Source organism: Callithrix jacchus, chromosome 9, assembly GCF_049354715.1.
Source record: "Callithrix jacchus isolate 240 chromosome 9, calJac240_pri, whole genome shotgun sequence".
Classification (NCBI taxonomy): domain Eukaryota; kingdom Metazoa; phylum Chordata; class Mammalia; order Primates; family Cebidae; genus Callithrix; species Callithrix jacchus.
In genome coordinates this window covers 98,682,349-98,709,220 of record NC_133510.1, presented here as the reverse complement: position 1 = coordinate 98,709,220, position 26,872 = coordinate 98,682,349, and the positions used below count along the sequence as shown (strand labels likewise).

At 41.4% G+C, this 26,872-nt stretch overlaps 1 long non-coding RNA gene across 1 annotated transcript in view; it reads right to left on the bottom strand.

Moving 5' to 3' along the window:
• The window catches only part of LOC128928598 (uncharacterized), a 121,704-nt gene that overhangs the window by 47,182 nt on the left and 47,650 nt on the right, over positions 1-26,872 (bottom strand). Inside the window, exon 2 of the long non-coding RNA XR_008473930.2 lies at positions 19,147-19,357. This is a non-coding gene — a long non-coding RNA (uncharacterized LOC128928598). The remainder of the gene's footprint in view (positions 1-19,146; positions 19,358-26,872) is intronic.

Genomic DNA, 26,872 nt, shown 5'->3' with positions numbered 1-26,872 from the left:
GGCTGGAGTGCAATGGCACAATCTCACAACTGCAACCTCTGCCTCCAGATTCAAGTGATCCTCCTGTCTCAGTCTCCTGAGTAGCTGGGATTATAGGCCCCCACCACCAAGTCCAGCTAATTTTTGTATTTTTTTGTAGAGACGAGGGTTTCACTATGTTGGCCACGCTGATCTCAAACTCCTGACCTCAAGCGATCCACCCTCCTCAGCTTCCAAAAGAGTTGGGATTACAGGCATGAGCCACTGCATCCAGCTGACTGTGGGAATTCTTAATAGCCCATCTCTTCATGGGAGTTTTGCCTTTAAAAACACAGATAAATCACAGAAGAAAAGCATTGTCCATCTAATTATTCCAAAGGGGGTGGGGCAGAGGAAGGAAAGGGAAAGCTTTTACACAGCAGCTTGGCTTTGAGCCTTCATGTGTTTTTTGTCTGAAAAGGATCTCACTGTTGTTGGGACATAAAAACAGGACTAGTTGGAACACACCCAGGAAACAGTATTCCTCTGACAAGGTATTTAAAAGATTAGTGCCAGATATTGAAAGGTGGGTGTGAGGGTGAAGGTTGAGCTCAGTTAGTTTATCGTGGGTCTTTAAATTAAGCCATCAAATAATAATATTTTTCTCCAGTCATCTAAGCAACACAGGACAAAAAGAGCAGGGAAGTTTAAAAGAGCTACTCATGAGAACAAAATAAGAGCTGTGAGTCAACTATGTACACACTGCAAATGTATTTCATCCACATTAACACAACAGTACACCCACCTGGTGGTAAAGCCTGCCAACCTTGAGCCTGTGAGCCTGTTAGAAGTAGTAGTTAGGCCGGGCTTGGTGGCTCACGCCCGTAATCCAAGCACTTTGGAGACCAAGGCGGGAGGATCACCTGAGGTTGTGAGTTCAAGACCAGCCTGACCAACATGGTGAAAAGCCGTCTTTAAAAAAAAAAGTAGTAGTTAAAGGAACCGGCCAGACGTGGTGGCTCATACCTGTAATCCCAGCACTTTGGGAGGCTGAGGCGGGTGGATAACAAGGTCAGAAGTTCAAGACCAGCCTCATGGTGAAACCCCGTCTCTACTAAAAATACAAAAATTAACCAGGCGTGGTGGTGAGTGCCGGTAATCCCAGTTACTCGGAAGTTGAAGCAGGAGAATTGCTTGAACCCAGGAGGCGGAGGTTGCAGTGAGCCAAGATTTCGAATTACACTCCAGCCTGGGCAACAGAGCAAGACTCCGACTCAAAAAAAAAAAAAAAGAAAAAGAAAAAAAGAGCCAAAGAAGTTGACTGTGTGCTTTAAAATGTCCCTAAAGTGCACTGTTCTCCCAGGTGAAGAGGGAGCACCTGAATTTTGGACTAGTCCATCTCATAAAGCTACTGTATAAACTCCTAACTTGGAATCTCTTATTGTATCAATGCTATCGTAACTGGAAAGGGTTTCCCAGATAAAAAGCAAACATGGTTCAAGGTTGAAGCCTTATTAGCATTTTCAAAGGGCTCTGAAAAGCCTCTGCTCTCTCTCCCCTGCCAAGTAAATTTTGTTCTGCTGAGCTTTGGCATGGGGGGCATTATTGTCACAGCTGTCTCGGGGGCGCTGCCTTGAATATATTTTGAAAATAACACACAAACAAGGAACTTGATGTTGGCTTTACCAAAAGAGCCATTATCAGACAACCACACCTGCTACTGCAAAGTCCCAACCTGGCAGTATAAACATCACTTTGTGCTTCTTTAAAATTATAGAACCAAAAGATGACATTAGGTAAATGAATAAATAATTAGGCAAATAAATAGTTAAACAAAGTAAACACAGATGACTTCGCTAAAAGGACTAAGGAAAACAGAGAAGATACTTGAAAGATGTATTATTTTTTAATATCAACAATTGATGTAAAGTTTTTCAAAAACAACTGTAATCCATTCTTTCCAATTGCTTCATTTAGTAAATTTTCTTCTTCAGAAATTATTTTGTTTTGATTATCTTGCTCTTTAGAAAACAATGGACTGTCACGAATATGAAAGAATTTCACTATTCTTCTTAATTTTATATTAATTATAAATTTAAAAGGTGATTAGGGAAATTGACAAGAGTGCCTGCAATGCCTTGAATGACGGGCAAAATGTGCATATGTTATGCAACATGCTGAAATTTTCTTTACAAGTATACTGCCTTTAGGATATTTATGTTTAACCAGAATTGCAGGTTGGAACCTGCATCTAATTTGCATTTAATGAAATGCAAGTTTTGTTTTGTTTCCTTTTGTTTTGGAGATGGAGTTTCATTCTTGTTGCCCAGGATGGAGTGCAGTGGTGCGATCTTGGCTCACTGCAATCTCCACCTCCCAGGTTCAAGCGATTCTCCTGCCTCAGTCTCCATAGTGACTGGAATTACAGACATGTGCCACCATGCCCAGCTAATTTTGTATTTTTTAGTAGAGATGGGGTTTCTCCACATTATTCAGGCTGGTCTCAAACTCCTGACCTCAGGTGAACCACCTGCCTCAGCCTCCCAAAGTGCTGGTATTACAGGTGTGAGCTACAGCCATGGTGGAAATGCAAGTTATTTATTGCATTCTTACTAGTTAAAAGTGGCTCTGAGATCATTTAACATCTAAATGTAAAGAGGTCATTTAACCTCTTTACAATGACTTCAGGTTAAAAACAAAAGCAAAGGAACGTAATCTTTATTTATTACTTCCAACTGGCATCTTCAGAATCAAGGGAAACAGTACCACGTCAGTACCATGTCAGCTTTGCTACAGGATTTTGAAAAGATGACTTTCCCAATCATCACTCCTTTTTCTAGAAACAGATTAGTGACTAAAATAAATAACACTCCCAGTGGACTGTGATCATCCACATTTAGATACTTCTCACTGGAAGATATAGTTGCATTAAGATACTGGTTTGAACAACTTAACAGAATCTAAAGTAACAGTGACTTAAATAAGAGTTAAAAACTTATTTCTCAAGCCGGGCACAGTGGCTCATGCCTGTAATCCCAGCACTTTGGGAGGCTGAGGAAGGAAGATTGCTTGAGCCCACGAGTTCAAGACCAGCCTGGGCAACATGGTGAGACAGTGTCTCTACACAAAATTTAAAAAATCAGCCAGACATGGTGGCACATGCCTGTAGTCCCAGCTACTTGAAGGCTGAGGTGGAAGGATCACTTAAGCCCAGGAAGGCTGAGGCTACAGTGAGCTGTGACCCCACCAACTGCACTCCAGCCTGGGCAACAGCGTGAAATCCTGTCAAAAAAAAAAACAAAAAACACCTTATTTTTTCTTCACATAAACATCTGAGCTACTAAGTGATCTGGAGTGTAGGGTGGCTCTCTTTCCAGGCATCTAGGGAACCAGAGTTCATGTATGTTATTGTCCCACCACGGCAGAAGTAAACCAACCATAGTTAGCAGGCTGGACACTGGTTTTGGTAAATGAAATTTTATTGGAATATGGCCACACCCATTTGTAGAAGTCTTGTCAATGGCTGCTTTGGAGCTACAGGGGCAGAACTGAGTCATTGGGAGAGAGACCCTATGACCTGCATGGTAAAATATTTCCTATCTGGCTCTAAGAAAAGATTTGCTTGGCATGGTAGCTCACACTATAATCCCAGCATGTTAGGAGACTGAGGAGTTCCAGATCAGCCTGGGCAACATGACAAAACCCCACCTCTACAAAAAATAAAAAATTAGATGGGGCCAGGCACAGTGACTCACACCTGTAATTCAGCACTTTGGGAGGCCGAGGCTAGTGGATTACCTGAGGTCAGGAGTTTGAGACCAGCCTAGCCAACATGGCAAACCCCCATCTCTACCAAAAATACAAAAATTAGCTTTGCGTCATGGTGCATGCCTGTAGTCCCAGCTAGTCGGTCGGGAGGCTGAGGCAGGAGAATTACTTGAACCCGGAGGTTGCAGTGAGCCGAGATCATGCCACTACACTTTATCCTGGATGACAGAGTGAGACTGTCTCAAAAAAAAAAAAAAGTTAGGTGGGCACACTGGCACTTGCCTGTAGTCCCAACTACTCAGAAGGCTGAGGTGGGTAGATCACCTGAGCCCAGGAGGTTGAGGCTTGCCGTGAGCCACAATCACATCACTGCATTCCAGCCTGAGTGACACAGAGAGACCCTGTCTCAAAGGAAAAAATGTTTGCCAACCCCTGCAAAGAAAATGTACTAAAATGAAGCTCTCAATCACACAGTCAACTGGCTCACCACCACCTCACAGTTCATATGAAAAGGTAAAAAGGGTACCCATCATCTCCTTCCACTTCCCATTCACCAGAACTTAGTCTCATGGCCTATATACCTACACAGAAAGCTGAAAAATATAAGTTCTAGCTTGGTAGCCACGTGCCCAACTAAAAATTGGAGGTTCTATTACCAAAAAGAAGACAGAGAGCTGGGTGTAGAGGCTCACATCTGTAATCCCAACACTTTGGGAGGCCGAGGCCAACAGATCACTGGAAGCCAGGAGTTCAAGATCAGCCTGGGCAACATGGTAAAACCCTGTCTCTACTAAAAATACAAAACGTAGGCAGGCATGATGGCACATGCCTGTAGTCCCAGCTACTTGAGAGGCTGAGACATGAGAATCCCTTGAACCCGGGAGGCAGAACTTGCAATGAGCCAAGATCACACCAGCCTAGGCAACACAGCAAGATTGTCTCAAAAAAAAAAAAAAAAAAGAGAAAGAGAGAGATTGAGAGAATGGGTCTAAGAGACCAATTAGCAGCTTCTATAGACCACCTTTCTGGCCACCCAAGAATCCATGCATACCCTTCTGAGACATAAGAACACATTCATCTCCTTCCCAAGGAAACCAATCCAAAGTCCCATTCAGTTGCTGCATCCATCTAAGAGTCCAAGACCTCTCCATCAGGTATAGATGTGGCTCCTCTTGGAGCAGTAACTCATCCACTAGACATCCACTATCCACTTCTGTGACAAAGACAGGATAACCACAGCTAAAACTCCAAGTCAGACAAGGGAAGAATGGGAAATACCCAGTTGTCACTGGTCCTTAGCAACTGTCAAATCCTAATGAGCAGAAGCTGCAAAGATTCCCTGCCCTGGCAGAGTAAGTTCCTTGGTTGATCCACCTGATCACCCCCAATTCTGTTGTCTGGGAGGATCTTTTGTGTCCATTATTCTCTATAGCAGCATCTGGGTCAGTATTGGAAATGACATCCTTCTTATTTTATCTTATTTATTTTTATTTTTTTGAAACAGAGTCTTGCTCTGTCACCCAGGCTGGAGTACAGTGGCACCATCTCAGCTTACTGCAACCTCCACCTCCTGGGTTCAAGTGATTCTCCAGCCTCAGCCTCCCAAGTAGCTGGGACTACAGGCACACACCACCACACTGGCTAATTTTTGTATTTTCAGTAGAGACGGAGTTTCACCATGTTGGCCAGGCTGGTCTCGAACCCCTGACCTCATGATCCGCCTGCCTCAGCCTCTCAGAATGGGATTACAGACGTGAGCCACTGTGCCTGGCCTAATTTTCGTATTTTTAGTAGAGACAGGGTTTCACTATGCTCACCAGGCTGGTCTCGAACTTCTGACCTCAAGTGATTCACCTGTTTGGCACCTAAAGTGCTGAGATTACAGGCATGAGCCACTGCGCCTGGGGGACTTCCTCACTTTTAAAGTCAGTTTGAATTGCACATCACATCAGTTGCATCAACATCAAGCTTTTATTAAGTAACTACCACCAGGCACCATGGCTCGAGCCTATAATCCCAGCACTTTGGGAAGCTGAGGTGGGCAGAATTGCTTGAGCTCAGGCATTTGAGACTAGCCTGGGCAATATGACAAAACACTGTCTCTATAAAAAATATAAAAATTAGCCAGGTGTGGTGGTGCCAGCCTGTGGTCCCAGCTATTCCAGAGGCTGAAGTGGGAGGATGGCTTGAGCCCAGGAGGGTGAGGCTGCAGTGAGTCAAGATCACATCACTGCACTCCAGCGTGGAAAACAGAACGAGATCCTGTCTCAAAATAAATAAATAAATAAAAATAAAGTAACTACTGTGTCAGGGACAATATTAGGCACAGAGGATATAAAAATGAAGAAGACAGCCAATTGGCTCAACATGGAGTTTGTATTCTAAAGACAGACATGAATGCCTAAAGAAATAATTATGATGTATGCTATAATCAAGACGGGTGTAATGTGAGCCTAAGAGAAGTACTCCTTCTGCCTGTCTGGGACACTGAATCTGTTAACCATAGCAGATTCCTCAAGGGCAGAGAATCAAATCACCTTCTTCTCATTCCCAATATTTGGCATAATTCCTTGCACACAGCTATTCAATAATATTTAATTAATTTAGTGTGTTCATCAAAAGGATCATTTTTACTAAGTTCTCTAATGTGCTTATTGATTTTTTAGAGGTTAAAATTGAGTCCAAATGTATTTCACTGTGCATTTCATTAATAGTTCCACCAAGTCTGCCAGAAGTCTCCAGCCCTGTTCAGTATATATATGTGTATGTATTTGGTGTACCTCCAAAATACGTTGAAGATACCTTAAAATATAAAATACAGATACAGTTTCAACTGAAAATCACTAATCAACGTGAAAAGACAAAATTCAAGTAAAAAGAGAAAAGGGAAGAAATAGGAAGGAGGAGGAGACATTCCAAAACATCCTGGAAAATCTGAAAACAAATGATGCCAGTTTGCTTTGTAAAGATAAAAATGCTTAATTACAAAGCTGGGAGTTAGAGGCAAATTAAGAACAAAATTACTGATCATCTGTGCTTACAAATGTCCTTTTCACTGCTCTCGACACACCCAACAGAAAATAGCTTATGCCCAGTGGATTCATCCATCATATCATCAGTACATCTTGAAATCAACAGGCATTCATAAGGAGATACATAGGCCACAGTTCCTTAATTCCAGTTGTTTCCTTAGATCCTATATTCCTAATGTTTGGGGACAGAGTGAAGCAGCAACTCTATTCCCTGAGCTAAAACCTCCCAGCAGGTCACAATACATTTTTTTTAAAAGATTTGGATGGAGAATCTTGTCAGACAAGGCTCCACCTGCCTAGATTAAGGAAACCACTCTCACCTCTGACATTCTCACCTTCCAAAAAATTACCAAATTATATGAAAATCTGTTCTAAAGTTTCAATAACTATGATTTATATTTTCAAGAAGGAAGCTATTTTTAAGATTGCATACATTTTTCTTAAGGACTACATTGCTGTTAATTATGACTCTTGGATTGCAAATGAGACAAACACAACTTAAATGAGCTAAAGTGAAAAAGTAAATGAATGTCTTAGAAATTCAAGTACAGCTGTATCCAGAGGCCAGACCATTATTGGCACTTCTCATCTTCTGCTTTCACTCTGCTCCCGTATGTTAGTTTTCTCTTAATATAAGGCAGACTCTTAGGATAATTACTATGTGTGGTTGCATGCTGCATCCTAATGTAGCAACTTCTGCAGAGGAATCTTTTACCATCATTCATCTATCAGTTCAGCAAAGTCTCTGATTGGCCCTGCTTGGATCAATTGCCAACACTTGAACCAATCCCGGTGTCAGGACAAAGAAGTTACCATGGATGATCAAGCCTGGATTATGTGCTATTACTATGGTGAAATAAGTGAGGCCTGGGACTCGTAGCCCATCAGAATCACAGGACACAGAGGAGAGGCAGTTCCAGAAAAGAAAGGATGCTGAATAAAAACCAAAACCAAAGGCCCACTACACAGGAAAGCACAGAGTCATGATTCCTGGGGTAAATCATATTTCCCCAAAAAATGTTTAGGCAAAAAATGTTTAAAAGGCCTGTGACAATGAGTGTTTTTCCAATTGGAGTGGGTTGAGGCATGAGTTGAAGAAACAGTGGCCTTCTGCCCTAGAATGAGTAACTTTGTGCCAATGGGAATTTGTGTTGTGTGAACCTTACACTAGCCTACCCCATAGATCAATGCTTCTTTTTTGTTGTTCCCTCAGTTAGCATGTTTAGCTCCTGAATAGTCTATCATCTGTAAGAAAGGAGAGGTGGGCCCTAAAAGACATGCAGCTCTTTTCAACAGCACTTTTTGAAATCCTGGGAAGATGGGAGCTATGGCACATGCTCCAGTGAGCCTGTTAAGATTACTCATGATGACTCTAGGCTATGTTTGGAACTCTTTCTAAACCGAATAAACAGATGGCCAGCAGTGACTAACCTTGAAAGTAGTTTGAAAAATGCTGAGAATCAATTACCACTCTCCAAGTTAAGGGTCCTTCAAAAACGACTGGACAATATTTATTAGGAAACATGTTCCTTCTGGAATAAATTCAGCTCAAGGAGAACAGATGTGCTGTAATATTCTGAGACATGAATTCAACGTGATGTGAAAAAGAATTACTGGCTTTACATCCCTATCACAGAAGTCTTGAGGCATAGTTAATTGATGATGATTGCTTCAGGAATATTCTGAGCCAAGACTCCACCAAAAAAGAAAAGTATTTTTCTCATTAACTTCCTAATATCACATATTATTCACAAGAAATTCACAGGAATGGGCATGCCGTATCTTGGAAAAAAAACCAATTTAGGAATATGGTTGGGCCAGAAACAGCAAAATGGGTGGGAAAGGCAAGTTTCAGAGTTTTGAATCCTAGAAACCATGCCAATAAGATTTTCTGGAGGCCAAAAAGGACAGTGAATCTGCCAGTCCAGCTGTGAGAACACAGCTGTGAGATTTCAGAAGGAAATGATGAAGTAGAAGGCAAGCTCATAAAATGGACACATCACCAAGCTGGGAGCAGTATGAACACACCGCAGGACAGAAATCAGCACTGAAAATACTGATTCAAAATGATTCTGGCAACTTAGAGACTTGAATCTAAGAGGGAAGAAAAAGAGAATAAATTTCAACAAGCCTAGTCACAAACTGGTATCAAATAAAAATATACAGGACCATTATGGGGTTGTTAGCAGAAGTTGAGCAGCAAAGGAACACCACAGACTACACTCTAAATAATAGGTTGTAAGAGGTAGAGATTACCTTGTCTAACTAATTCACTTTACAGGTGAAAAAAAGAAAGCCTTGCCCAGTTATTTCTTGCTATTGAACAAATCACTCCAAGAAATACTGCCTTAAATAATTTGAATGATTTAAATGATTTGTTCACAATTCTTCAACTTGCACAGGGCTTGGCAAGACGAGCTTGTCACTGCTCCACATGGCGGCAGGTGGGATGGCGTAACTATGACTAGACAATCTACTTCCAAGATGGCCTCATTCTAGCCAGGCCAGTGGCTGCTAGCTGTCGGTTGGAAGATCGGCTGAGGCTGTTGGCCAGGGACTTTGTTCTCCACCACATGGCTTCTCCATGTGGCTAGGTTGGGCTCGTGGAGAGACCATGTGGAGGACAACTGCTCACAGCATGGCGGTCTTAGGATGGATATATTACATGGCAGCTGGCTTCCCAAGAAAGCTGCTAGGTCTTCTTAAGGCTTAAGCCTTCCTCTGTGTTCTATTGGTTAAAGCAAGCGTCACGGCCAGCCCAGATTCAAGTGAAGACTACAGAGAGATACGAATATCAGGAGATGTGGCTCAATCTGCTGCAGAGGGGATATGATTTGTGCAAAGTTAATTATATGCTACGTCAATTACAGGAAAATTTCATGACAAAAATTTTTTTCTTTGAAAAAAAAGAAAAAGTTGGCAGAAATTGTAAAAATAATCCTATTACAAGGAACATGATCAAATCTCAGCTTCACAATGTAAAAGAAACCTGGAAATCTTGGAGATAAGGTAGAAGAGAGCAATAATTATGACTGAAAGACAGGAAAAGAATACAGGATTTTTTTTTTTTTTTTTTTTTTTTGTGACACAAGACTCTCTCATCCAGGCTGGAGTGCAGTAGTGCAATCTTGGCTCGCTGCAACCTCCGCCTTCCTGGTTCAAGTGATCCTCCCGCCTCAGCCTCCTGCGTAGATGGGACCACAGCCCCACGCTACCTCAACTGGATAATTTTTTGTATTTTTAGTAGAGATGGGGTCTCACAATGGGCTGGTCTCAAACTCCTGAGCTCAGGCAATCTGCCCACGTCGGCCTCACAAAGTGCTAGGATTACAGGCATGAGCCACTGTACCCGGCTGAAAAATTTTTTTAAAATAAAATTGTATAGCCTGGCATGGTGGTGCATGCCTGTAGTCCCAGCTACTTAGGAGGCTGAGGTGGGAGGATCACTTGATCCTGGGAGTTGGAGGCTGCAGCGAGCCGAGATCATGCCACTGCACTCCAGCCTGGGCAACAGAGCAAGGCCCTGTCCCGCTCTTCAATAAAAAGAGAAGAAATAATAAAACAAAATTGTATAGCCTGGAGAGTGACTTAATAATTAAGCAAATTAATAATTAAGTCACTGGAAAGTAACTTAATAATGATCCTCAAAGCCTGTAGATGAACATTCACCACCAATTCCTATTCTCCAAGAAGAACAGAAAAGGAGGGTGCCTACTGAAATTGATTATGTAAGATTTAGGTTGAAAGAATTCCCTGGAAAAAAGGATGGATCAAAATTGAGAAGAATATAAAACTTTCTTTCTAAAACTCCTTAAGAGGCTGGGTGTGGTGGCTCACACCTATAATACCAGCACTTTGGGAGGCTGAGGCAGGTGGATCACATGAGGTCAGGAGTTCCAGACCAGCCTGGCCAACATGGTGAAATCCTGTCTCTACTAAAAATATAAAAATTGGCCGGGCACGGTGGTGGCCTATAATCTCAGCTACTTGGGAGGCTGAGGCAGGAAAACTGCTGGAACCTGGGAGGTAGAGGTGGCAGTGAGCCAAGATCGTGTCATTGCACTCCAGCCCAGGCTGACAACAGTGCGACTTGGTCAAAAAAAAAAAATTGGAGGACTTATTTATCTGGGATGATTGAATAGTAAGGGATTATGAGCATGGGCTCTGGGGTTGGACTGGCTGCAAGTTTCTTAACCCTGAATACTGAGTTATTTTTTATCTGTAAAATGGGGATAAAAATGATTGTCTTGTAAAATCATTACAAAATTAAACCCTTGGTATGTCAGTGTCTATTATACTCATTTTGATTTCATAAAAAAAAATTTTTTTTTCTGAGGCCTGGTGCAGTGGCTCATGCCTATAATCCCAGCAGTTTGGGAGGCCGAGGTGGGCAGATCACTTGAGGTCAGGAGTTCAAGACCAGCCTGGCCAACACAGTGAAACCTCGTCTCCACTAAAAATACAAAAATTAGCCAGGCGTGGTGGCATGTGCCTGTAGTCCCAGCTACTCAGGAGGCTTAGGCAGGAGAATCCCGTAAATCCAGAAGGTGGAGGATGCAGTGAGCCAAGATGGCACCACTACACTTCAACTTGGATGAAACAGTGATACTCGGTCTCAAAAAATAAAAAATAAAACAAATTTCTTTTTTGAGCTGTTCTATTTGTAAGGATTGACTTTTTCATAAAGATCTTCCTCTAGGAAGACTGACTTTGGTTTTATCTTAGAATTCTTCAAAAAAGAGAAATTTTGCTCTTTGTTTTTGAATTTAATTTTTCTCATATTATGTTATTTTTAATGTTTGTGGGTACATAGTAGCTGTATATACTTATGGAGTACCTGAGGTATTTGGATACAGGCATGCAATGCATTAACTATCACATCAGGGTAAATGGGTAAATGGGCTATCTATCACCCCAAGCATTTATCCTTTGTGTTACAAACAATCCAATTATACTCTTTTTGTGTTTGTTTTGTTTTGGTTTGGTTTTGGTTTTTTGAGATAGAGTTTCACTCTTGTCGCCCAGGCTGGAGTGCAATGGTGCGATCTCGGCTCACCACAACTTCTACCTCCTAGGTTCAAGCAATTCCCCTGCCTCAGCCTCCCAAGTAGCTGGGATTACAGGCATGTGCCACCATGCCCAGCTAATTTTGTGTTTTTAGTAGAGATGAGGTTTCTCCATGATGGTCAGGCTGGTCTCAAGTTCCCAACCCCAGATGATATGCCTGCCTCGGTCTCCCAAAGTGCTGGAATTATGGATTGAGTCACCGCACCCAGCCTCTTGTTATTTTTAAATGCACAATTAACTTATTTTTGCCTTTGTTTTTAATAGGCTAAAACATATTCTATTTTGTAATTGCCATATGGATCAATTGGACCCTTATAAAAGCTTAGATAAATTATGAGATGTTAGTGATCTTGTTTTTCTCACATTTTGAAATGTTTTGCTCTTTCATTATCCTAGGAATTCATTTACCATTTCTGATCAGTTTTTCTCAACTATGATTTTTTTAAAAACTAAAATAAGAAGAAAATGGAAGAATTGTGGAATTGCTTAGAAGGATGATAAAATAGTGAAATAAATTATCACTAGTACATCAATTTCTAATTGTACCAACCAAAGTATTAAATTGTCTTTCAAGGAGGTATAAAAGATAAATGAAAAACTATCTGCATTTTTTTTTCACCTTTTGTTAAACATAGTTGAGAGAAGTTCCAGAGATGGGAGAAATCAGCAAGAGGGAAGCAGCACCTCATGTGGTACACAAATATGACAGCGACAGAAACACGGTGAATAAATAACTAAGGTTTAGGAAACATTCCCCTTGATAATCTTGAAATCCCTCAGTGAAATTAAATGCACAAAAAAGGCTTGTAGTTTATTATTCCCCCAACCCTGGCTGTGCTAGACTCACAGTATGTTTTTAAGAAAGACTTGATCGACCATTTGAAAGAAATGTATTCAAATCAGTCCTTAATGTCAATACAGTAGAACAGAGAGAGACACGAATCTTACAGTCTGATTAACCTGGGTTCTCATTCCTGCTCTGCACTTACGAGATGTTTGACCTTAAGCAACTTCCCCCTCTGAGCCTCAGTTTTATCATTTGTAATAAAACCCAATAATATTATTAGCCTCGGCCGGGTGCAGTGGTTCACAGCTATAATCCCATCACTTTGAGAGGCCGTGCTGGGCCAATCACCTGAGGTCAGGAGTTCGAGACAGCCTGGCCAACATGGTGAAACCCCATCTCTACTAAAAATACAAAAATTACCAGGGTGTGGTGGCTGGCACTTGTAAACCCAGCTACGTAGCATACTGAGGCATGAGAATTGCTTGAACTCAGGAGATGGAGTTTGCAGTGAGCCATGATGGCACCACTGCACTCCAGCCCGGGTGACAGAGTGAGACTCTGTCTCAAAAAAAAAAAAGTATCAGCCTCATAAGACTGAGAAGATACTTAAATGACATGATGCGGGTTAAATACTTAATATAGAGCTCAATAAGTGCTAACCTCTATTATTCATATTAGTATCATTTTTTTCTAGTTAACAGGTATTTTTCATCAGCATAGCATTCAAATACGAAACCAAATGTCAACAGCATTAACAAAATAGTCTCACATGATTAGTCTTCCTAGAGCAGAAGCTAAGTTTTTTATTTAATGTTATGACTTTTGATGATGTTACATTTGTCAGGGGGATGAATTATAAACTCGGCATGGCTTTTCCCTTAATAAGCTGGGAAAGAGAATTCCTTAGGAATCATTGAATGACACTGAATTTGATCTCATAAAAGCAAAAGTGAAGAATAAAATTTTCTTTATCATGTGTAAAGGGATTAGCGCTCATACCACAGAAAAACAACCCCAAATTTAAAACTTTCTCAGGATCAACTGGATATAATGTATATACAACAGAAATGTAATAATATTCTTTTCAACTAGTATCAGATCCGTTTCCCAAGCTTCGTTTTTATTAAGCATTTTGCTCATGCTTAATAAAAACAAAGCGAGAGAGATCCAAGATGGTTGATTACTAGCAGCTCAGGATTGTAGCTCCCAGTGAAAGCGCAGAGAACCAGAGGATGCCACACTTTCAGACAAATTTTTGTTGCTCACAGACCAGGAGATTCCCAGAAGAGGAGCCCCACAGGTCACCAGTGCGACTCTTGTGGCCGGCACAGCGGTTTTGCCAGCACCCCAGCGCAGCTGTTCTCAGTGCAAAGTAAACGGGACTGGGTCCCCTTTTGGTCAACATTTGGAGCTCCGGGAAGGCAGAGTTGCTTATTCAGCTGATTGAAAAAGGGACTCAAGAAGGAAGCCAGACTGGAGATTCCTGGGCAGAAAAGCACCATGAATCTTAACGCTGCTGTTTTAGCCAGCGGCGCAGTGGGTTGTTCAGATTCCGGCACTGGGAATCAACAAGTTGGACGTCCACTCAGAGACCTAATTTGAAAGTCGGTAATTACAAAGATGACAGGTGGATAAATTTACAATGATGGAAAGAAACCAGTGTAAAAAGGCTGAGAATACCCAAAATCAGAATGCCTCTCCCTCTACAGAGGATCACAGTTCTTCATCAACAAGGGAACAAGGCCTGATGAAGAACGAGTGCATTCCATTAACAGAATTAGGCTTCAGAAGGTGGATAATAAGAAACTTCTCTGAGTTAAAAGAACATGTTGCAGCCCAATGTAAAGAAACTAGGAATCTTGAAAAAAGGTTTGACGAAATCCTGACGAGAATAGACAATTTAGAGAGGAATATAAATGAATTAATGGAACTAAAGAATACAATATGAGAACTCCACGAAGTATGCACAGGTATTAACAGTCGAATTGATCAAGCAGAAGAAAGGATATCAGAGGTCGAAGACCAACTTAATGAAATGAAACAAGAAGACAAGATTAGAGAAGAAAGAGTAAAAAGGAATAAGCAAAGTCTCCAAGAAATCTGAGATGATGTGAAAAGACCTAATTTACGTTTGATAGGTGTACCTGAATGTCATGAAGAGAATGAATCCAAGCTGGAAAATATTCTTCAGGATATTATTCAGAAAAACTTTTCTAACCTAGTAAGGCAGGACAATAATCAACTCCAGATAATACAGAGAACACCACAAAGATATTCCTCAAGTAGAGCAACCCCAAGACACATAATCGTTAGATTCAGGGGTTGAAATAAAGGAGAAAACTTTAAGGGCAGCTAGAGAGAAAGGTCAGATTACCCATAAAGGGAAGCCTATCAGACTCACAGCAGATCTCTCAGCAGAAACCCTACAAACTAGAAGAGAGTGGGAGTCAATATTCAATATCCTCAAAGAAAAGAATTTCAACCCAGAATCTCATATCCAGCCAAACTAAGCTTCAAAATTGAAGGAAAAATAAAATTTTTCGCGAACAAGCAAGCACTCAGAGATTTTATTACCACCAGGCCTGCTTTACAAGAGCTTCTGAAAGAAGCACTATACATAGAAAGGAACAACCAGTATCAGTCATCCCAAAAACTTACCAGAAGGTAAAGAGTATCTCCATAATGAAGAATCTATATCAACTAATGGGCAAAATAGCCAGAGAGCATTAAATGAGAATATTAAACTCACAAATATCAACATTAATCCTAAATGTAAATGGATTAAATGCCCCAATCAAAGACACAGACAGGCAAATTGAATAAAAAGTCAAAACCCATCGGTACGCTGTATCCAGATCCATCTCATAAGCAAGGACACACAAGAACTCAAAGGGTTGGTGGAAGACTTACCAATCAAATGGAGAGAAAAAAGAAAAACAGGAGTTGTAACTTTCGTCTCTGACAAAATAGACTTTAATAGTAACAAAGACTAAAAGAAACAAAGAAGGACACTACATAATGGTAAAAGGATCAATGCAACAATAGGAGTCAATGATCATAGATATATATGCACCCAATATAGGAACACCCAGATACATAAGACAAGTCCTTAATGGTTTATAAAGAAACTTGGACTCCCGCACAATAATAGCAGGAGACTGACACCACATTGTTAATATTCGACAGATTGGCGAGATAGAAAATTAACAGGGACATCTATGATTTGAACTCAGACCTGGAACAAGTAAACTCAGTGAATATTTATAGAATTCTTCACCCCAGGTCCACAGAACATATATTTTTCTCAGTATCACTTTACACCTATTTTGAAAGTGATCACATAATTGGAAGTAAATCACTCTTCAGCATTTGCATAGCATTTCACAAACTTAAATGAAATATTGGTTTGCTGTTTGCTTGTTATTTTCTTCCCTTATTCCTTCCTGTCTCTGCTGTAAAGCACAATTATCGGCATAAAGGAGGTTTTTGATACCTATTTCTAGATTGCATTCCAGCCTGGGCAATAGAGCAAGACTCCTGTTCTCTCTCCCCCTTTCGCTTTCTCTTTCTAAAACAAACAAACAAACAAAAGCTTGGGAAACAATACCACGTCTTGTCAAGACATCTGCTAAGTGAGAATAACAATATTAATAATTATAATGATAGCTAGCATTTAATAAACCATAAGGATTTCATATTTTCTCATCGAATTATCATACTGATACATATTACATATATTTTGAAGAGAGGGAAAAAAAGACACATAATGTCTGAGAAACTGATCTCAAAAATAAGAAGGGTGCATGAGGTTGGAATAACCACTCAGATGTGTCTTCAATGAAGGAATAGTTGTCCCAGATGCTAGTTCTGTTGGTAGATAGCCTTACCCTGCGTTAGCAACTCGATTAGCCTTCAGCAGTCACATATTCACTTCCCAGATTGACTCAGAAGCAGAGAGCAACCTTGCCCAAAGTCACACCCTTTCCAAGGTGGCCCATATCCAATGACTGGACAATGAAGGAATAGAAAGACTTGGCCATCTAAGGCCAACTTAGGACAATCCCAAAGGGCCATGCTAGCCTCGGCGCTTCTTGTGGGATTGGCCGAGACTGTGGTTGGTGTGTATCACAGCTGGATTTATCCCTCCACTTCTCTCCCCCACACCCCTTCCACAAGTTAGGATCCCAAGGGTACTCCTTAATAAACATCCTGCATGTTAAGTTCTGAGTCTACGGCTGGGGAGCCCAATCTGCAAGAATGTAAGTACACTACCAATAAAAGGTTATCTGTACTCACGCAAAATACATCATATTGCACGGGGCACAGTGGCTTATGCCTGTAATCCCAGCACTTTGGAAGGCTGAGGCAGACAAATCACCTGAGGTCAGGAGTTCAAGACCAGCCTGGCCAACATAATGAAACCCCATCTCTACATAAATACAAAAATTAGCTGGGCATGATGGCAGGTGTCTGTAATCCCAGCTATTCGGGAGGTTGAGGTGAGAGAATCGCTTGAACCCGGGAGGTGGAAGCTGCAGTGAGCCAAGATCACACCACTGTACTCCAGCCTGGCGACAGAGCAAGACTGTCTCAAAAGAAAAAAAATACAACACATTGTTAATAATTTATGGTACTAAATTTAGTCATCATGAAATAGTGAGTCTCAAACAAGCTACATTATTCTTAGCCTTATTCTGCACACTTCTACAGCCTGCAGATTGGAGGAAAGATGGCCATGGAATATCTGTGCTTTTGACGCATCAAGTAGTGCTGGTTCCAGCATAGAGCTGTAGGTGAGTATTGATAAACAAAATTTGTCAGCCTAAAGATGATAACTGATATTCTTAATCAAGATACAATCAAAATATAGAAAAGTAGTATCTTCCCCTGGAATAAAGGACAAATGCAAGAATGCACTGTGGGGGGTGGGGTGATTTTAATTAGAGAAATTGTAAAAATAAAAATGGAGGCCAGGTGCAGTGGCTCATGCCTATACTCTCAGCACTTTGGGAGGCTGAAGCAGGAGGATCACTTGAGCCCAGGAATTTGAGACCAGCCTGGTCAACATGGTGAAACCCCATCTCTACAAAAAATTAGCCTGGTGTGGTGGCACATGCCTGTAGTCCCAGCTACTCAGGAGGCTGAGGTAGGAAGATCACTTGAACCTGGGAGGTTGAGGCTGCTGTAAGCCAAGTTAAGATTGCACCACTGCACTCCAGCCCAGAGGACAAAGTGAGACCCTGTCTCAATTATGTTAAAAAAAAAAGGAAAGATATGACCCTTTCTTTTTTTTTTTTTTTGAAACAGTCTCACTCCATCACCAGGCGCCAGGCTGGAGTGCAGTGGCATGACCTCAGCTCACTGCAACCTCTGCCTCCCGGGTTCAAGAAATTCTTCTGCCTCAGCCTCCCGAGTAGCTGGGACTACAGGTGCACGCCACCATGCCCAACTAATTTTTTTGTGATTTTAGTAGAGACAGGGTTTCACCATGTTGGCCAGGATAGTCTCGATCTCTTGACCTCGTGATACGCCCGCCTCGGCTCCCAAAGTGCTGGGATTACAGGCGTGAGCCACTGCGCCCAGCCATGACCCTTTCTTTACCTCAACTTCCATTTAATTCCCCAAAGGAAATAATTGTTGTACATTGTTTCCAGACCTTTTTTCCATGAGTATTTGTGTATATGCTTGAACATAAATTTTTGATAAAAATGAAATTTACTGTATGTATAGCTCGGCAACCCGCATCATGGAAGGCAATCTGCTTTACTCAAAGCATACTAATTCACATCTAAAATACAACTTTACAGTAACATCTAGACTGGTGACCAAACATCTGGGCATCCTAACCAAGTTGACACATAAAATTAACCATCACAAGTCTCGCCCTGGTCAATTTGACACTCATAGCCATCTCTTTAAACCCTACTTCATCTCCAAATAAAGATAGCAACAAGACTTTAATTCTGCCTAACATGATACAACCATCCTGTATTCAACTGAAATTGTACTAACTCTCTCCCCAGGAGAGGATGCAAATCTGTTAGGTGATGTGCACTCTTCTTGAAACAACGTAACTTAAATTCTGCAATGCAAAGCCAACACATCCTATGCTATACAACAAGCGGATAAGAGGGGAGGAAAACAAAGATAGTTGTGTGTATATGTTTGCATATATATGGATATACACACACAAACATATATATATACACATATAAATATATTCATAACAAAGTAAGGAAGAAATACTCATGACACAGTTCTTATTTCTGTAACTGGTCACATGGTCAGAGCCGGTATTTATAACTACCTTCTTCCATTACTTGTTCAGTATTTCCTGTGCCTTCAGCAAGCACCTCAGCAGGCTATGGCTCTTCAGCTAGTGGAGTGACTCAAACGTTCATTCCTAAAGGGTCTAGATCATTAGGAGTCCTGCCTGGATTGAGCTGTTGTAGTTTCCCACTGACCTTAATCGTAGGACATGGTGATACCAAGACACCCTAAGAGATCTCCTATTCCACACATACTCCTCCTTACCTCTACTGTCATCCATTTTCCCTTTGGTAGTGAGGATCAGTCACTCCAGCCAGTGCAGCAACTCCTTTGCCTTTTGATTCAGAGGTCTGAGGAGTCCTCAGTGGCCAGCTAGCAGTCTTAACTTCCAGTTCAATGAAATCATTATTGTGTCTCTTGGTGGAAGCATTTATCCTTTGAAACTAGGATTTCTAGGCCAGCAGAGCAGAAGTTCCTGGAGACAGGAATAAAAAATGCCAGTGGATTATTAGAGGTAATAGTGAGTGGTGCCACTCCCATTTTCACCCCTTGATACCTGGCCTCATGAAGCCAGGCTATGGGAGAACAGCATCATATATTGGACACTGCTTCAGAGGACGCATAGCCTCCTCCAGAACCTTGTCCCAGCCCAACCAAGTACTTCCACCTGGCTGGTGCTGTAACTGAGTCTTCAAAAGGCCATTCATACTACCAAGCTGAGTGCTTCAGAATGTTGGAGAACATGGTAGAATTCTTTGAGCATGGGCCCATTGTCACACTTCGTTTGATATGAAGTGAGTTCTTTGGTCAGAAGCAATGTTGTATAAACTACTATGATGATGGGGTGAATAGGCATTCTGTAAGTCCACAGATGGTAGTTTTGGCTGAAGCATTGCATACAGGGAAGGCAAATCCATATCCCAAGTAAGTGTCTATTCCAGTAGAGCAAAATGCTGCCTCTTCCATGATGGAAGCAGTCCAAGGTAATCAACCTACCACCAGGTGGCTGGCTGATCACCCCAGGAAATGGTGCCATATCAGGGACTCAGTGTTGGCCTCACTGCTATCAGATTGAGCACTCAGCAGTGGCCGTAGCTGTCAGCCTTGACAAGTGGAAGTCTATGCTGCTGGGACCATGCTTACCTCCAGGCTTGCCATGAAGGCCCTATTTTCATGCACCCATGGGTGATGACGGGGCGGCTGAAGAAAGAGGCTCACTTGTATCCACAGACCAGGGCATCTTACCTGCTTGATCATTTAAATACTCCTCTGCTGACTGGGCATGGGGTCTCACACCTATAATCCCAGCATTTTGGGAGGCTGAGGCAGGTAGGTTGCTTGAGCACCTGAGTTCAAGACCAGCCTGGGTAACACAGCAAAACGTCATCTCTACAAAAAACTACAAAATTTAGCCAGGCGTGGTGGCATGCACCTGTAGTCCCGGTTACTCAGGAGGCTGAAGTGAAGGGATTGCCTGAGTCCAGCCTCAATGATCCCATGTTCCTACTTTACCTAAATCTGCAGTGAGCCCTGATCGTGCCACTATACTCTAGCCTGGGCAACAGAGTGAAACCCTGTCTTAAAACTTAATTAATTAAAAATCTCTGCTGAGGACATCCTTCGATGAACACTCACATGGGACACAAATATCTTCACAGTTCTCATTCATTCAGAGAGGTCTATCCAAATATGCCTTCCATTTTTACTTTTTTTTTTTTTTCATTTTTATGCCTCCTTTTCACCAGTTTTCTGATCGCGTTCCTTCCAAGTCCATGACCGTTCGGCCAACCATTGGACATAGCTCACGAATCAGTATATAATTGCATGTTGTCCATTTCTCCTTGTGAGCAAAGTGAACACCCTGGTGCACTGTTTGAAGTTCTCCCCACTTGGAAGATTTTCCTTCACCACTGTCCTTCATCAACGTCCCAAGAAGGAGTTGAAATGCTGTCCCATCCCTTCTGGATAGCGCCCACACACTACACAGAACCATGCAGAAACCAGGTCTGAGTTTTCTCTTGCTCTGTCAACTGATCATAGGGAACTCCCCATGAAGCCATCAGTGCAGGCCTGAGAGAGAATTTAGTTCAGTAGAAGTGAGGGCCCTTTAACATTCCTACTATATATTTAGTTCATTCATTTTAACAACTGAATTACATAGCATTGTATCCTTGCACCATAATACAACTTTCCCATTATAATAAATTTTCAGCTTATCTCCAATTTCTTGTTTTTAAAATGTTCCAGTGAACACCTTTATATACATATCCTTATGTATCTGTGAGAATTCCATAAAACTGTGTACTAAAATAAAAAACAAGATTTCTACTAATGTGGTGACTAGATGGGCCACCCAGAACAAATAAATATACATCAGGATACTCAAAGGACCATTTTTGATACCTATTAAAAAAGGTTTCCAAGCTGGGTGCAGTGGCTCATGCCTGTAATCCCAGCACTTTGGGAGGCCAAGGTGGGCAGATCACTTGAGGTCAGGAATTCGAGACCAGCCTGGCCAACATGGTGAAACTATCATCTCTACTAAAAATACAAAAAATGGCCGGGCATTGTGACATATACCTGTAATCCCAGCTACTTGGGACACTGAGACATAAGAATCACTTGAACCCAGGAGGCAGAGGTTGCAGTGAACTGAGATGGCACCACTGCATTTCAGCTTTGCAACAGAGTGAAACTCTATCTCAAAAACAAAAAGTTTTCCCTGACTACTCAGAAAAGAAAGCAGTTGAAACTTGAGAGAGAGAGAGAGAGAGAGACTGTGTGTGTGTGTGTGTGTGTGTGTGTGTGTGTGTGTGTATCTACATATTTTATCACTTATGTATATTGTTGAGCTAAAATCTAAACCAGTATAGGAGCAATTGTTTTTACCCACAATTTTGAGATGGCTTAGTAAATTATTGGAACCAAGTGACTTTTGGGTATTCAACAGCTAGAATATAGTTCAAATTGTTCAAAATTATTTTGTTAGCTATAAGTACAGGTCTACAAATTATCTAGCAAATCAGTTAGCTATCCAGTATTCTTTTTTTTTTTACTCATTTGTATTATAGGAGATGGTTTAATCTTGGCAATAATTGTTTAAAGAATATATTTCAAATTCAACAGAAATCTTATTCTTGAACTTTTGTCTAATGATATATCTTTTCTAACTTTGCCAAACTAATAATCTTAAAATCTACACTTAAGTCAAAGAAACTCATTTCATCCCAGCCAACAGCATCATTTTTCCAGCTTCTTTCTTTGCTCTCTGTTACTCAGGCTGGAGTGCAGAGACGTGATCATAGCTCACTGTAACCTCAAACTCCTGGGCTCAAGCAATTATCCTGCCTCAACCTTTCAAGTAGCTGGGACTACAAGGGTGTACCACCACGCCCAGATAAGATTTTCTGTTTTGGTTCAATTTTTTGTAGAGACAGGGTCTGACCCAGGCTGGCCTCAAGCAATCCTCCTACCTCAGACTCCCAAAGCACTAGGATTACAGACATGAGCTACAGTGCCCAGCCTCCAGTTTCTTTTATGAAGGACTTCTAAGTTTTATATTTTAGTGGTTGGTTATATTTCACTTGACTGAGCTGAGACTAGCTGTTTCATACATGGGCAGCTAAAAGTGTTTACCATTATTTACAGTTCACTGAATTAGTAGAGATTTCCTCTTCACACAGCAAAAATTCAGGCAAAGTGCCCTAAATCTTTGTCAATTTCAAAAGAAACCAACTCCTACCCAGAAGAGATCTCTTCTTTGATAGGTCTTCTACAAGCAGGGGTTAATTGTGACTTACAATACCTTACAAGTGAGTGATCTTGTGAAAAATGGCCTTACATTTTTCAAAAATAGCTTAAATTCCATCATCTGACATTTTATTTGGGGTCTATAAACCCTTTAAGTCTTCCAAAGAATCTCTTAAAATACAAATTCCTGGAAGAATTAACCCCTTAAGTCAAGAGAGCAGCTATTATCTTCGTTAAACAAGTTAGAGATGAAATGCAAGATTTGAGCAAGAAGAAAATAGCAGGAAGGAAGAGGGCATACAGCCAAAAACTTTTTTCTTTTTTTTGAGACGGAGTCTTGCTGTGTTGCCACAGGTGCATACCACCATGCCTGGCTAATTTTTGTATTTTTAGTAGAGACAGGGTTTCACCATGCTGGCCAGGCTGGTCTTGAACTCCTGCCTGCCTCAGCCTCTCAGGTGATCTGCCTGCCTCAGCCTCCCAAAGTGCTGAGATTACAGGCATGAGCCACCGCACCCAGCCCACTTTTCTGGTCAATTTTATAATTTCACCTATAATCTACTCTTGTAGGATTTCAGGTAAATCAGAAAAATAAACCCCTACTACAAGTTAGGCTTGGATATTAATTTTTCCTCTAAATACTTCAAAATATTGACTTGATAACTCTAGATATCATTTTTTTTTTGAGATGGAGTCTCACCATGTTGCCCAGGCTGGAGTGCAATGGCATGATCTCAGCTCACTGCGACCTCCACTTCCCAGATTCAAGTGATTTTCCTGCCTCAGTCTCTGGAGTAGCTAAGACTACAGGCACCTGCCACCACGCCCGGCTAATTTTCATATTTTTTTGTAGAGATGGGATTTCACCATGTTAGCCAGGCTGGTCTCAAACTCCTGGCCTCACGTGATACACACACCTCAGCCTCCCAAAGTGCTGGGATTACAGATGTGAGCCATGGCACCCGGTCCTAACTTTCATCCTTAACAAGTTCTTGCTTTTTCTTCAGTTTTACTCCCCATAAGTATATCCTTAAATAATACAGTTTAGTTTTGCCCACTTTTGAACTTTAATAAATGGAATCATACCTTATGTACTACACTGTTATTTCTTTTGCTTCATGTTGCTGCTTGCAGCTCTAGTTTTTCATTTCTGTATAATTTTCCATTTCATTTTTATTTATTTATTTTTTTGAGATAGGGTCTTGCTCCATCACCCAGACTGGAGTGTAGTAGCGTGATCATAGCTCACCGTAGTCTCAAACTCCTGGGATCAATGACCCTCCCACCTCAGCCTCCCAAAGTGCTAGGATTACAGGCATGAGCTACCATACCCAGCCTCCCCATTTTATAAACACCACAATTTATTCCTCCCTTGTACAGCTAATGGATATTTATGATGTTTCCATTTTGGAGCTACAATGAAAAATGCTGTTATAAATATTGTAAAACACAAACTGTAATAAACATAAGCACACAGCATATACTTAGGAGCAGAATTATTGTGTCATAGGATAAGCTTATCTGGAACTTCATTTGTTAATGCAAACTAATTTCCAAAGTGGTTGTGCCAATGTCCACTGCACTAGAAGTGTATGAGAGCTCCTACTGCTTCCTATCCTGGCCAAACTTTGATATTGTCAGACTTCCCAGTTTTTGCAAATCTAGTGAGTATATAAAAGTATCTGAACTTTCGTGATTTTTTTTTTTTTTTTTGAGACAGAGTTTCACTCTTGTCCCCCAGGTTGGAGTGCAGTGGCGCAATCTTGGCTCACTGCAATCTCCACCTCCCAGGTTCAAGTGATTCTCCTGCCTCAGTCTCCCGAGTAGCTGGAATAACAGGCGCTCACCACAATGCCTGGCTAATTATCATATTTTTTAGTAGAGATGAGGTTTCACCATGTTGGCCAGGCTGGTCATGAATTCCTGACCTTAGGTGATCCACCCATCTCAACTTCCCGAAGTGCTGGGATTACAGGCATGAGCCACTGCTCCCAGCACTGTGATCTGTTTGTTTGTTTTGGAGATAGAGTCTCATTCTGTCATCCAGGCTGGAGTGCAGTGATGTGAACACAGCTTACTATAGCCTCAACCTCCCAGGATCAAGTGATCCTCCCACCTCAGTCTCTTGAATAGCTAGGAGTAGAGTTGTGTGCACCACCATGCCTGGCTTTTTGTTTTGTTTTGTAGAGATGAGGTCTCACTACGTTGCCCAGACTGGAATCAAACTCCTCAGCTCAAGCGATTCTTCGGCCTCAACCTCCCAAAGTGCTGGGATTACAGGAGTAAGCCACTATACCTGGCTGTGACTTGTTTAATAAATCATTTCATAAGATTGAAGTACTCTCTTATATTATCTCCTAAAAGCTTTATAGGCCAGGCATGGTGGCTCATGCCTATAATCTCAACACTTTTGGAGATTGAGGTGGGCAGATCACTTGAAGCCAGCCTGGCCAACATGGTGAAACCTTGTGATACGGTTTGGCTGTGTCCCCACCCAAATCTGGGAGGGACCCAGTGGGAGGTAATTGAATCCTGGAGGCAAGTCTTTCTCGTACTGTTCTCATGACAGTGAATATGTCTCACAAGATCTGATGGTTCTATAAGGGGGAGTTTCCCTGCACAAGCTCTCTTTTTGCCTGCTGCCATCCATATAAGACGTGACTTGCTTCTCCTTGCCTTCCACCATGATTGTGAGGCCTCCCCAGCCACATGGAACTGTAAGTCTATTAAACCTTTTTATTTTATAAATTGCCCAGTCTTGGGTATGTGTTTATTGACAGCATGAAAACAAACTAATATACCTTGTCTCTACCAAAAAATACAAAAATTATCTGGGCATGTTGGCCCATGGCCAACAGCTAGCCATAATAATGATATAAAATGTTTGTTAACACTGCCAAATAGCATTTTGTTCCCATTTTAAAGTGATCGTAGTCCCAGCTACTCAAGAGACAGATGCATGAGAACTGCTTGAATTCAGGAGGTGGAGGTTGCAGTGAGCTGAGATTGCACCACTGCACTCTAGCCTGGACAACAGAGTGAGACTCTGTCCCCCCTCCCAAAAAAAATGCTTTATAGTTTTGACTTTCACATACCGGGAATTAATTTTTGTCTATGGTATAAGGTTGAAGTCAGTTCAGTGTTTCCCCATATAGATACCCAGTTGTTACAGCACCACTTATTGTGAAAAGAACAAGAAAAGATTCTTCAAAGTCATTTTTTCTTTTATTTAAGGCAGACATAGGAAATCACTGGCCCTTGATTCAATTATTTGCAGCTCATAGCAAAGGTAAAAAGAAGAAGTTCCATTTATTCCAATAGCCACTAAAACCCAGAAGGATTATTTTTTACATTGTTAGTCATAATAATCTAAAAAGAGGCTAAACTTAGATTTTTCTATCAAAAACTGAGATCCACACTTGAGCCCAACAATTTAAGACCAGACTGGGCAACATAGTGAGACCTTTGTTCTACAAAAAGTTTTTAAACATTTAGCCAGGTGTGCCTGTAGTCCCCACTACTCGAGAGGCTAAGGTGGGAGAATCCCTTATTTCTAGAAATTTGAGGCTACAGTGAGCCACAATCATACCACTATACTTTAGCCTTTGTGACAGAGTAAGACCCCAACTCAAAAACAATAACAACCAAAAAAAAAAAAAAAACCTCAATCCAGCAATTTTTATGCATAGTCTTAAAAATTGGCCAGGCATGGTGACTCATGCCTGTAATCCCAGCACTTTTTTTTTTTTGAGTTGGAGTCTCACTCTGTCATCCAGGCTGGAGATGGAGTTTCACCATGTTGCCCAGGTTGGTCTCAAACTCCAGGGCTCAGGAGATCTACCTACCTCGGCCTCCCAAAGTGCTGGCCGGGTGAGGTGGCACTTTGGGAGTCCAAGGCAGGTGGATCACTTGAGGCCAGGGGTTTGACACCAGCCTAGCCATCATGGCGAAATTCCATCTCTATTAAAAATACAAAAATTAGCCAAGCATGGTTACCCATGCCTATAATCTCAGTTACTCAGGAGGCTGAGGCAGGAGAATCACTTGAACTTGGGAGGCAGAGGTTGCAGTGAGCCAAGATCGCGCCACTGAACTCCAGCCTGGGTGACAGAGTGAAACTCCATCTCAGAAAAAAGAAAGAAAGAAAATTATACGCTTAATACTAAAAATGGAAAAATAGATAAAAATATTTCTGGACTTATCACTTTAAACCTACTCAAATTCAACAAATACTTAAGAA